Genomic DNA, 14,175 nt, shown 5'->3' with positions numbered 1-14,175 from the left:
TAATTTATTGACAAAAAAGTATATAAAAAATATATTCTAATAATCCTTATTAAATGTCCTATGTTATATGACAAAAAAAAAACAATTTATGTATTATAGTATGATATATACACAAACATGTTACAGACATTCAAATGTATCTAGACTTTCAAATGTAATATAGATATATGCTTTTTATTCCAAATTATTGGATTTTTCAAATATTTTATTATAATTTTAAATATTCAATAAATATGCTAGATAGGTTAGAATATCAATAATATTAGTAATATCTTTAATTTTTAAAATAAAAACACAAAATATTATGAACTTTGACAAATTTACTTTTATAAATTTCAATTTTAGTTATGTCTTATTTCTGTTATAGCAATTGATCTTGAAGCAATGTCCTAACCTAAATGAAAATTAATAAGTAACTTGGATGATGATGAGATCCCTACATTATCGACATATTCACAATTTATTTTCTAATAAAGAAAGTTATTATTGTCAATTTAATACATTAGAAGGAACACTAGTAAAAATAGGACCTTTAGCCACGGTTTTTCCCGAAGGTTTTGTAAACCTCTCCTAAATACTCCCGAGAGGAACAAATCCTTCGGGATTAAAAATGGATCCCGAGTGGGGTGTAAAACCTTCGGGTTTATTCATTATTACCGAAAGTTCTACAAAGAACTTTCGGTTTTAACCTTCCCAAAAAACCCAAAAAAATTCTAAGTGTTGGATGTGGGTTAATTGCGAAGGTTTTTGTGAGAACCTTCGGTTTTGAAATCCCTTGGTTTTTTAATTCCGAAAGTTTTACAAAGAACCTTCGTTTTTGAAATCCCTTGGTTTTTTAATTCCGAAAGTTTTACAAAGAACCTTCGGTTTTGCTCATTAAAAAAAAATTCAAATTTTTGAAATTGTTTTTTCCGAAGGTTTTTTAATAAACCCTCGGTTTTGACTAATATCAAAACCGAAAGTTTTATGAAAACCTTCGGCCTCAACCTCCATAAATACAAACCCTAACCCTTCTCTTTTTCATTCTGCTTCTCTCTTTTCTCTCTCTTCCGCCGCCGCCGCCGCCTGCCTCCTCCAAGCCACGGGTTCTTCTCCTCTCTTCAGGTAATTTGTTTGATTTGGTTTTTTTGTTTTGTTTATTGTAAGATTTAGATTTTTCTTAAGTTTGTATATATATATATTATAGATCTAGATTTAATTCTGTTAGTTTACGTTATTTTGTTTGATGAATATATATATATATATACATATATCTGAAATGCATTTAGGATATGGGTGATGATTCGACATGGAAGAGACTTCGGCGTACACCGGAGAAACTGCATCCGTGTTACCAGAATCTGATAACACAATCAGAAATTGCGGCACGTGAGGAAGAGGTCAGAAAGATGACACTGGAAATGGAACAAATCCGACTAAGGGATGCCGAAAGAGGTCGTTTGCTTAGTGAAATCAAAGCGGACCGGGCCGAAATGTCTCAGAGATTAGAGAATCTCGAACAGGAACTTGTCTTGTTGAGGAGTCGACTGAACAGGAACTTGTCTTGTTGAGGAGTCGACTGAATTTATAACAGATTGTTCGGAATATTTGTTTGGTTTCGAATTTTGTAATGTTCACGATCAATTAATGTGATCGTTTAATGTATGCTGCATTTCTTTTATCATTAATATATTGGTTTGGCTGAACAAGTTTTGGTTAGGTTTTGGTTGCGAGCAAAATAATCCGCACATTTTTAAAAATTTAGGGGAAAAAACCGAAAGTAATATTGAAATCTCTCGGTTTTTCTCTTTTTGGAAAAAACGAGAGATATTAGAAAACTCTCGGTTTTTAGCCAAAGAGAAAACCGAGAGTTATATGACAAACCCTCGGTTTTTATCCTAAAGAGGAAAACCGAGAGTTATTTACAAAACTTTCGGTTTTCCTCTTCGGGTAAAAACCGAGAGTTTTAATATAACTTTCGGTTTTCTTGAAAAGGAGAAAACCGAGAGTTAGTGGAAAACTCTCGGTTTTACCCGAAGAGGAAAACCGAGAGTTATTTACAAAACTTTCGGTTTTAACCGAAGGGGAAAACCGAAAGTTTTGTAAATAACTCTCGGTTTTCCTCTTCGGGTAAAACCGAAAGTTCTTTGCAAAACCCTCGGTTTTTCCACACAGAGAAAAACCGAAAGTTATTAGTAAAAAGAGGAAAACCGAAAGGTCTTTATAAAACCCTCGGGTTTTCCACAAAAGAGGAAAACCGAAAGGTCTTTGTAAAACCCTCGGTTTTTCCAAAGAGAGAAAAACCGAAAGTTCTTGTAAAACCCTCGGTTTTACCACAAAGAGAAAAACCCGAAAGTTTTCATATAACTCTCGATTTTTCTCTTTATGGAAGTCCCGAGAGTGTCAATACCGAGGGATGGCGAGGGTTACTAAAACCTTCGGTAAGGTGTCTTCACCGAAAGTTATAGGGTCAAAACTGAGAGATTTAACTCTCGGTTTTGACCCCTTTTTCACCAGTAGAACCACTTTTCAACAAAATTCAACAACTTTATCAACAAGTTGTCTTGATCAAAGAGATTCCAAATTCTCATGGCAAAGAAATAATATAATTTAATAAAGTTGCTAAAACAAATAAGTGTACCATTATAAATTAATAAACAACAATAAACAAGTTTTTTCTACCCTTCAATTAAAATAATTAATTGAACTCTAGTCTAAAGATGTTACTTACTTGAATTTTTGTCAATTTTTTCTACGGGAATGAGATTTGGGAATGAAATTTGAAGATTTGTCTGTAATAATAATTGGATGACGACAAGAAAGAGGTGGAAAGAGATGCCTGAAGCCGCCATAAAAGTAAGCACTTAGAGAAACCAACCAAGTTGGACATCTTTGTAAGCATGTTCTTAAATAATTCATCAACAACCAAATAAGATGTTTCTTAAACGGTGGCTCCACGCATCTCAGCCCACCGTCTAGTTCTTCCATGTCCAAGCCTATTCTTTCATGTATTGACTTCTTAATTTGTCTATTTATAAATATTTTATATAACTAATATAGCCTAATTAATAGGGAATAATACTATATAACAACTAGCCTAATTAATATTATACTACTTTTACTTCTTCTAATCCTTTAATTCTAAACAAAATTAAAAAGAATCCTAATTAATAGGAGATAATACTATTTTTTTTTGGTTTATTTGAATTATAACTAATATACTATTTTTTTTCTTTTTTAATTATTTATTTGAATTATGACTATCTTTTTTAAATTACTGACTATATATATATAATACAATTTATTTAGAATAACTATTACAAAAATACAAAAGAAACTACTTAATGATATTTTAGAATAAAATAATTTGAATTTGTTTAATTAAGATTAATCATTTTATTTTATGATAATAATATAATTAATTGGAGATTAAAAACTAACTTGTTTAAAATATATTATTTCTTGGCGCACAACTCCCTCTTTCTATTATAAATTATCGTTTGACAAAATGTTACTGCTTCTATATTTATATATAAATAAATCAAGATTCCAAACAATCAAGATCATTTACTTCTATTCTATATTTTTTAATAATTAATTAAACTGAAAAAAATTATTTCAATAGGTTATTATCAGTGACACTAATTAATGTTGCCAAATAAAAGTTAGTTAGATGAGTTAGGAGTTAGTTACTTAAATTTATAATTAATTAATTTTAATTGATTTTATTCCCTCTTTGTAGGAAAATAGAGGGAAAATCAAAATATTAAAAATCATTAAGTTTCATGATACAAGATTCATCAAGAACAAGTCAAGATTCATAAAGAATCCTCAAGAATGTCAATATCCATCAAAAGGATACAAGAAATGCTAAAGAAGGCCAAGATCCACGAAATATAATACCCAATTTCGAAATTTAAACCATGATCAATGTCAATGTGAAGTCAAGGTTAAGTCAAGACATAGATCCAACTAAAGGATCAACCTGGTGACTCGACCCGTGATCCACCCAAGATCCAACCAAAAAGATAGCATGTCCTTTTATATTTCCATTATTATTGTGTTTGTATGATTATTTTTTGTGTTGATTTAATTTTCTGCTATTGAAATGTCACATATGTAATAGTATGTTAATAACAAGAATATAACTTAAAAGAAATAGAAAAAAAAATCTAAACCAAATAACATAAAAACGAAGAACATGACTAAAACGACTTATTTTCTATCATTATAGATTAAGTTTTCTAAGTTTTGTTTTTATGTTGGAAATTTTAGGGCTCAATTTGTTCAATAAGGATTTTGAACATTTTAGCCCAAAATATTTCAAAATTAATGATGAATTGAAATCACTTGACCTAGGGTATTCAAAAAAAGGGCCAACAATTATAAATATCTGTCATTTGAATTCTAATTAATTTAAAATTAATTTTTTTTTCTTGCACTCATATGAATTATATTGTAAATAAATAACTTGCTCAAAAGAAAACTAAACATATAAAAAAAACTCAAAATAAGCTAAAAAATTGAAAAAATTAATATCTACCATCTTTCTTCTTCCTCCATTAATCCGGACATATTTGTAATTATTCTTCATTTTATTTATATTCTACTCCTTCCTCTCTTTCATCAAATGCATTAAGAATGAAGCTGGAAGAGCTCAAACTACTAGTTGTATTAGTGAGTTGGCCTCTACCTATTGTCACGGCCCACTTGTAGACTGAGCCCGTGACACTATACGCGGGGAGGTTGATGAAAGAACAAACATTTATAGACAGAAAACTCGAGGAAGGCGGTGACGAGGAGAGAAGACAGAAGAATAGAAAACAAGTTATCTTCTTTTTCTTCTTTCTTTTGTGGATTTAAGAGTTAACCACATATTAGGCGGAAATTAGAGATTCTATGAAAAACAAAGGGTTTGGCTTGGTACCTTCAATTTGGCTGAAGATGTTGTTCTATCCTTGTGCGGAGCCAAAACCAATACTAATTTCCAAACAACGTATGTAAAAGTTATATCAAAACGATTCATTAATGTTTAGTTATAATTTTGTTAGATAGTTAAACTGTTTTGTTAATTTGTTATAACCGTATAATTTGTACCTATATTTTGTTGAATGACTTATTTAGACTAGGTGAGAGTTTTTTTACATGTAATGAATTTGTGACACTATTTATACATAATAAAATATTGAAAATCCCCCATCGGGTTTTACTCTCAATCTTATTTTCATTGATTTCTTTTTAATTTTCTTCATAGTCGTTTCTGATTATCTCTTCATCATCATTTCTTGACCTTGATTCTTGTTAAGTTCTACATGGTATCATAGCTAGATTGATCTACAACGATTGCTAAAGAAAATTAAGATGGTGAATATCGGCAAAATATCAAACAACTCTAACCCTAACACTGCTCAAAATGTTAATCCATCAATCAACATTTCTCAGCCTCAACCGACACATCCAACAAAGAGGAAATAAAAATCCCTTTGGTCATTCATCCAGCAGATCATCAGATCATCTGAACCAAAGAACATAAAAACTAAGAACATGACTAAAACAACTCATTTTCCATCATCATAGATTACATTTTCTAATTTTTGTTTTTATGTTGGAAATTTTAGGGCTCAATATGTTTAATAAGGGTTTTGAAAATTTGTGCCAGAAATTTTTAAAATTAATGATGAATTGAGATCATTTTACCTAGGATATTTGAAAAGGGGCTAACAATTATAAATCTCTATCATTTTAATTCTAATTAATTTAAAATTGATTTTTTTCTTGTACTCATATGAATTATACTGTAAATAAATAACTTGCTCAAAAGAAAACTAAACATATAAAAAAACTCATAATAAACTAAAAAGTTGAAAAAATAATATCTACAATCTCTCTTCTTCCTCTATTAATCCGGACATATTTTTAATTATTCTTCATTTTATTTACATTCTACTTCTTCCTAAGCTGGCAGATCTCCGGAATTGAATTTCCTTAGAGTCTAAGAGGATACATTTCGACCGGACACGGATTTGGAAGAGCTCAAACTACGGGTGGTAGTAGTGAGTTGGTCTCTACCGGTTAAGAAAGGGAGACACAGGTCAACCCAAATCTAATTTCCTAAAGACCAACTTGTTATACGCTGGAAGGATGATGAAAGAACAAACATTTATAGAAAGAGAACTCGAGGAAGACGGTGACAAGGAGAGAAAACAGAAGAATAGAAAAACAAGTTATCTTCCTTTTCTTCATTCTTTTGTGGATTTAAGAGTTCACCACATATTAGGCGGAGATTAGAGATCCTATGAAAAACAAAGGATTTGACTTGGTACCTTCAATTTGGCTGAAGATGCTGCTCGAGTATACGACGATGCTGTTCGATCCTTGTGCGGAGCCAAAACCAAGACTAATTTCTCAAACAACGTATGTAGAAGTTATATCAAAACGATTCATTAATGTTTAGTTATAACCTTGTTAGATAGTTAAACTGTTTTGTTAATTTGTTATAACCATTTGTAATTAGTTAGGAGTGGTTATAACCATTATTATGTTAATTAATACTAATATAAAAATTGAGGTATAATTTGTACCAATATTTTGTTGAATGACTTATTTAGACTAGGTGGGAGTTTTTTTACATGTAATGGATTTGCGACACTATTTATACATAATAAAATATCGCAAATTCCCGATCGAGTTTTTCTCTCAATCGATTTCTTTTTAATTTTGTCCATAATCGTTTCTGATGATCTCATCAACATCATTTCTAGACCTTTATTCTTTTTAAGTTCTACATGGTATCATAGTCAGATTGATCTACTATGATTGCTAAAGAAAATCAAGATGGTGAATATCGACAAATTATACAGCAACTCTAACCCTAACACTCATCAAAATGTTAATCCAACAATCAACACTTCTCATACTCAACCGACACATCCAGCAAAGATGAAATAAAACAACAACCCTTTGGTCATTCATCCAGCAGATCATCCAGGACTAACTCGAACTAATATTGTTCTCACTAGAGAGACCCATTACGGATGGTGTCTTAGTGTACAACTTGCCTTATCAGCTAAGATAAAAATCATATTCATAGATGGATCATTCCCAAGGCCTACAGATCTAGAAGATGTAAGGTAGTGGGGAATCGTCGACTCTATGGTTCGTGCCTAGGGATGGCAATGGGTACCCTACCCACCGGGTAGTGAAGTACCCATCCCTGAACCCAATTTTCAAATTACTACCTGACCCTAACTCCGAACCCGACGAATATCTCTATTTATATCCTCATCCCCGATTCGTTGGGTACCCGATCCCCGACGGGTACCCCATTACCCAATATTAAATATTAAAAATTATATTTTAATTAAATAAAATTATATAAATTAAATATAATATGTTACTACAAATATAATTAACCTAAAATTATTAATAAATATTATATCCTTAAACAATACATAGAAAATCATCCACACTATATAATATAAATTTATCAATACTACAAAAATACAAAAAACTTAAAAGTGATAGAACATAATTCTTAATTAAACACAAAAAGTTCAAAAATCATCAAATTAGTTTTCTCACAAAAATCATCCTTCTTGAATACATTTCTTCAACACATGAAAATTACAACCTACAAAATCAATAAAAAAAATTAACATTAACAAATACAAAAAATAGAATTACGATTAAAGTATTTAACTAATAACATACTTCAAATCTTCGACAAACAATTAATTACTTAGAAAATAAATTCTTCGTCGGTATCACATATTGTAGATGTGCAATCATGAAGATGTAGCTAAGAATTAAATATATAAAAATACATACATTAGTAACAAGAGTGGATCTATATTAAGTATAACATATAAATATTTTTATTTATTTGAATTGTCGTCACAAATCCAATCTCTAGTGCACATTAGTGCTTCCAACATTCCAGGAAGAAGTCGATTGCGGTGAGGACTTACGATTCTACCACTCGTACTAAATGCAGATTCTGATGCAACGATAGATATAGGTATGGAAAAGATGTCTCGGAAAATCATTTGTAAAGTATGATATTTTGTTCCAAAAGTACTCCACCAATATAAGATATCAAAATTACCGGTATCTATGATGATCACTTCCTCTAAATAAAAATCTAACTCTGATTTAGAAGTATCCGTTAACATATTTAATTGAACAACAAACTCATTATATCCAGACAAAATATTCCAATCACTTGAAGTTTCACCACTATTCACTCACTGTCGTGGTATGAGAAAAAGTAGAACCACATTCATTGTTACGATTTTGAAACAAACTCTTACTTTTCATCAAAGTCTGATATTCAACGAGTAAATCAACACAAATGCTTTGAATCCTATTTACTTCCAAAACTTCATCAATCCGATAAATTTTCGAGAAGCAATAATGTAACAACGTCAACTTAAATCTAGGATCTAAAAGTGTAGTAACTCCCATAATCCCATGAATCTCAGACCGGTATTTATCAAATTTGACCTTCATTTGTTCTTCCATGTCCCTAATTAATGGATTAGAATCACATTTCCAATTGGATAAAGAAAACTTAATCTCACAAAGATTTTGGAAATATATATTAGTAGTGGGATATTTACTTACTGAGAATAACTGAGAATAACTTTGTGATATTATAGAATAATTCCAACTTTGAGCAAACGATACTCGCAAATTCCCAATCCATTTGTGTTGGAAGAAAGGTATAAGAAGACTCACTAAACATCAACCACTCAAAAACATATTTATAAATTAGAGTTGTTTGAAGCATAAGAAAAGTAGAGTTCCATCGAGTTTTACAATCAAGGGCTAACTTTTTTGAATATGAAATTTGTAGATGACCACAATTTTCAATGAACTTCTCCTCTCTTTTTGGACTTGCTCTCCAAAAAAAAACACTATCTCGAATTTTTTCAATACTATCTCCAATAATATTTAATCCATCTTTGACAATCAGATTAAGGATGTGAGCACATCTAAAAATATTTTCCACGCAATAATAATGTAAATGAATTAAGTTTTTTTAGATATGATCTTTAACAATTGCATCATTTGCACTATAATTATCCAGTGTTCTAAATGGCGGTATGCGGTGATAGAGCGGTAAGTGACTGCCTACTGCCTTGAGTGCCTAGGCGATGCCTAAGCGGCTGAATATAAATATAAATATAATAAAGATGCTCTATTATTATCATTTTATCAAAAAACCAAATTAATATTCTTTAACATAGTAATATTTAACAAAAAATAAGTATGTAAACGAGCTGAAGAAGAGATAGATGATTAGATGATCGAAGAAAATGTAGATGATCAAGGGAGGTGAGGTGAATGAGATAAAAAACGAAAAAGAAGAAGAGAAATGATTTGGAATATAAAGATTCATTTTAAAATTTAAATAAATAATGGAAAATAAAGAGTTTTTTATTAAATTTATATATATATATATATATATATATATATATATATATATTAGTAATTAATTAATTAAAAATAATAAATAATTAAATAATCTGACCGCCTCATGTATAGGTGGAGCTGTGTTGGACCGCCTCGACTGCCATTTAGAACACTGCAATTATCAACCGTCAAAGTAGTGAGCTTCCTATCAATAACCTAACTCATCAAAGTGTCTCTTAAAATGTTAGAAAGAACATCTCCTGTATGTGGGGCAGGCATATATACAAAGCTGATAAGTGCTGATAAGTCTCTTTTACAAGTGCCATGATTCGTCTATCCAATGAGCAATAATAGCCATATAACATTGTCTTTGATTTTGGGAAGTCCACATATTAGTGGTAATAGCTATTCTACTTTGACTTGACTCAGTTTGTTTCATCACTTTGTCTTTCAAAGTGTGATATTCACTCAAAATGTCGATTGGAGGGTATTTCTAGAAATCATAGTGAACATCGATTGTATGCTATTCAAAAAATCTCTAAAACCTTAATGGTCAACTATTGAAAGAGGATAGTCATGTCTAATAATCATTCTTGCTAATTTTTTTTGTGACACTTCTTGGTCAAAAATCATATTAACAATCTTTGTTATTACAATCTTCACCCTTTAGATATTTTTGATTCATCTGATTGATATCTTTCATCTTCAATTTTGGACAAGTCCGAAGATGAGCCCACAAATGTTTTGTGCCATTTTTTGAATCACCTCCTAGTTGCTTCTTATAATGATTGCATATTGCCTTAACTTTTCCATTTCTAATTTCATTTTGAAAATCATTTCAAACGTTTGAAAATAACTTTCTTTTCTTCCCAACAATGGTATCATCAACACTTGTTGTAATTACACTTGTTGTAATTACGATAGCAATTGAATTTGATGAAACATTTTCAATGGCTGGAGATACTTGAACATTAATGCTATCACTTGAAACTTGAAACTTGAGTAGTTTTCATGTTTGGTGGCGTTAAACTCATTCTTTTTTTTTTTTTTTGTAAAAGCTAAAAAAATCAAATAAAAAAATAAGGATTAATATGATTATAACTTGGTCTTATATATTAATATTTTTCTAAAAATATTTATAAAAATAATAAATAACTAATATATTGAACTATTATTCTATAAATATATTAAACTAAATATAAGGAACTTTTAATATTTCTTAAAAAAAAAATCTTGGACCCTTTATTTTTGCCTATATAAAAAATAAATTTACTTATTGTATTACTTTATTAAATTATATATTATTTCATAAAAAATATTTAATAATATTAATATTCTATTATAGTTTAAGACCCTAGTGATGATCTAGATAAATTTATATAATGTTTGATGTGGTTTATTTAATCTGAGTCAAATAAGCCTAAATATATTACCACATATATCAGTTTATACCTAATATATATACATATAATAGTAAAATGTCTAGTAATCAAGAGATTCCACATATTAAACAAAAAAATCTATAAATAATGAAAGTAGTGGTCGTGTATAACTTAATTATAGAAAAAAATCAACTTTATTGCTTTTAAGAAAAGACGAAGCTACAAAATAAAGATTGAAGATTAAGTTAATAAATAAATATAAGATTGTAAAAGTTGAAAAACAGGCATAACTTTATTAAATAAAAACATTACTTACTTGCATATTTATTTAACTTATGTTGTAGAGATTGAAAAATATAACATTTTTTTGTTATTGGAGACTTTGAACAAAAACTAGAAGAAGGTTGAAAAAGATAGAAGTTGAAGACTTGAACTCTAGAAGTAAGGTTGAATGGAGATATATGATAGAGAAACACTTATTACAATTTACAAATGAATGAAATGATGTTAAGAGTGATGTGTATAGAAAATGATGTTAAACGTGATCTTAAGACTTAAGAATAATGATAAAATAATTAATATATTTATTTAATGATAGTTAGTAGTTATAAATATTAATATTAATATATTTGGGTATCGAGTTTGGGTTTCCAACACTCCCCATCCCCGACCCTGAACCCGATCAGGTACCATTTTTCACTCCCCATCCCTAACCCGAACCCGATTTAAAATATCCAAACTCGATCATCGGGTATCCACGGGTATTGGGTATACGAGTACCCATTGTCATCCCTATTCGTGCCTAAATGATGAATACAATCAACGTGATACTTCAAAGAAGGTTTTAATTAACTAAAATAAGTCGTGATCTCTGACTGGAAATTAAATCAAAATACTGGAAAAATGTGTTCGATCATAGGAACAGGTGATAGTGGGTATTTATATTGGGAAAGAACCTGCCACTTTTGATGCCACCAAGGAAGAACTCATGAAGCAATGGGGAAAAGAAGGTCTAATGAAGGTCACCTCTAATAGTCACTACATGTATTTCCTTAAATTCAATCAAGAGGTTAATCTTGAGAAAATTTTAGAGTTAGAACATACACACGTGGGGAAAGAATACATGAAGCTCGAAAAATGGAAGGAGGGTACGAGCTATGACAGTATTCTAAAAGAAATAGTGCAAATCTGGTTCAAGTTGTGAAATATCCCTCCTCACATGTACAACGCGGAAGCCTTAAGCCATTTCGCTAGCCTTCTAGGAAACCCGCTATACATGGACAAAATCACTATGGAAAGAAAAAAATCTCACATATGCTAAGATGAGCGTTATAGTTCAACCCAGAAGCGTTCTCCCCAACGAAATTACAATGGTAGATCAAAAGGGAAATGCTACCAAGATGGGCATACACTATGAATGGCGACTGTACAGATGCATGAACTATACTACCTTTAAAACATTCTATAATCAGATGCCCTAAATTAATGGCCAGTTAGATAGGAAACCAGGAACAACAAATGCAGAATGGAGAAGCTAAATAACAAAAGATTCCTAGTACAAATGAAACTGTTGTAGAAAAACAAGCAGCAAAAGAAAGAAATGTTAAAGGGAAAGATGTTCATAATTTGGGTGAAGGAACAAAAGGAAATCAAACTCAAGAAGAGGGAAGTAAGAAAGGAAAAGAAATTGATTAAATAGGGGATTCTGAAGAAGATAAACCTAAATGCAAGGAAGAGGAAGATGCAGAAGATGAAAGCAAAGATACAATAGAGGAGAAGGAAACTAAGGTTGTTGATCCTTAAACACGAAAACCTGAAGCAGAGAAAAGTGTGACAAAAACCTTAAAATCCTGAAAAAGAATACATTTTATTATGTTAGTACGATTTCATATGGAGGAAGATTAAACAATAAGAGCAGACAAACATCATCATCTGTTTCAATTCAATCTCCCTTCATGAAGAACGTGAGAAGATTAGGACATGGAAGAATGCAATATGATCAAAAGGTGGATATGGAGACATCATAGGTTGTGATAGCTAGATTGTAGTCTTTGTTCATTTTAATTTGTGTTTTGTAATGTGATTTGACTGCCACCATTCAGAAACTTTGGGGTCTTTTGTTTGTCATCTTACAATCAAAACTAGGGCTTGTCTAGTTTTGATTATTGACCCCTCCCACTTTTGGGCATTTTAATGAAATAGTGTTAAACCGTTTTCAAAAAAAAAGTTTGTCATTATTCCTGATTTATATTATGTGAAACTTTGATTTATAATCCAAAGTATCATGTAATGACAAAAGTTCTTCATTTCATCTTTTCCAATAATTATTTATAGATGCACTTTGTTTTGTAACGGTTAGACTCACAAATAGCCTGTTTATGATAAATAAGAAAATAGTTAGTAGTTTATTGTTGATGTGTAGTTTATAGTTGATTTTCAGACTTTATTATTGTAAGGCATGTCCTTGGATATTGATAGTGAATAAAAAAAATATAAATGAATTAGTTAGATAGTTTTATAATATTTTTTTATTTATAACAATAAGTAATATTACATCAAAGTAAAATTTTATATAATTTGATCTAAAATTCAAATTTTAAAACATTTTTATTGAAACTACTTTTCTTCCGACTAACCAATGTTACATTGCTAATTGATATGATTGGTATACGTGTAACTTGTCGTTTATTTATTTAATATTTTCTTTAAATATTTTTCAAATAAAAGTACGGAATAAATTTCAATCACACAATTTATAATTTTATACACTTTTAATTTAAAATTTATGTTAAATATTAAATTTGGACTAAACTTTATTTTTACATACTAAAATCAATTCAATAAATTTAAAAATATTATTTTTATTTAAAATATTTATAAATAAATAATATTTTATTTATACAGTATCTTTACCCATGCAAATGCACGAGATTCATACTAGTTATAAATAATAATATCAACAATACGGGATTTTTCCAAAGTTCATTATCTTCATCCAACATATATGTCTTATACAAGACATCATTCTTGAAACAAGGTTTGCACCGAAGAAGAAATTAATAAGAAATTAATGTTGAAGGTTTTGAGATCATCAATCCTACACCAGCTTATGCCCTTCAAATGTTTTACAACTTCTTCATCCTCCATAATTTGTCATTGATTTTTAAAAGTTGCAACATTATTGTTTAAGTAAGATTTCTAAATTTAGATATTATATAAAAATTGCTCAATGCATACCACTTTTGATATTTGAATTTTATTCCCCCTTAATGACATTGATCCAAATATTAGGAATTGCTTTCACTGAAACTTAAATAGGTGCATATAAAAACAACTATAAAGGAGTTTGAGTGTATATAATATAATAATATATATATATATGATATTAATATATTATTAT

This window comes from Impatiens glandulifera, chromosome 1 (assembly GCF_907164915.1).
Source record: "Impatiens glandulifera chromosome 1, dImpGla2.1, whole genome shotgun sequence".
NCBI classification, from domain to species: domain Eukaryota; kingdom Viridiplantae; phylum Streptophyta; class Magnoliopsida; order Ericales; family Balsaminaceae; genus Impatiens; species Impatiens glandulifera.
Note: the sequence above shows the minus strand (reverse complement) of the source record.